Source organism: Brassica oleracea, chromosome C7 (genome assembly GCF_000695525.1).
Source record: "Brassica oleracea var. oleracea cultivar TO1000 chromosome C7, BOL, whole genome shotgun sequence".
Lineage (NCBI taxonomy): Eukaryota > Viridiplantae > Streptophyta > Magnoliopsida > Brassicales > Brassicaceae > Brassica > Brassica oleracea.
Genome location: NC_027754.1, coordinates 33,569,208 through 33,569,618, shown reverse-complemented (window position 1 = coordinate 33,569,618; position 411 = coordinate 33,569,208).

The following is a 411-nucleotide window of genomic DNA, read 5'->3' as shown; positions in this document are numbered from 1 at the left end:
AGGTCGCTCCGCGTCTATTTGCCTGTCGAACTCATGTTTTCTAAGGGTCTTTTGGTCATTTTATTATGCACGTTTTACATTGCCTAAACCTAAGTTAAGTATATTTGTAAGCCATTGGAGGCAGAGAATCTCTTTTTCTGAGGAACAACTAGTAAAACTTCTTTTGATTCAGATTTCATTGCTTTCATCTTGTGTTCTTGTTGATTTCTTATCTATTTCTCTACATGATTAATCTGAAATCCAATATGGGTTTAAGAGGAATCATGGAGATTAGTGAGTAATCACCTTTTGAATTCATGGGTTAGGGAGATCAAGGGTGATTAGGTTAGTTCTAGGATATTTTAGTGTAGATCATTCTTGTTCCTTGCTAGTAGAGTATTCCTAATGCATCTTCTGAGTTGGCCACTCAAA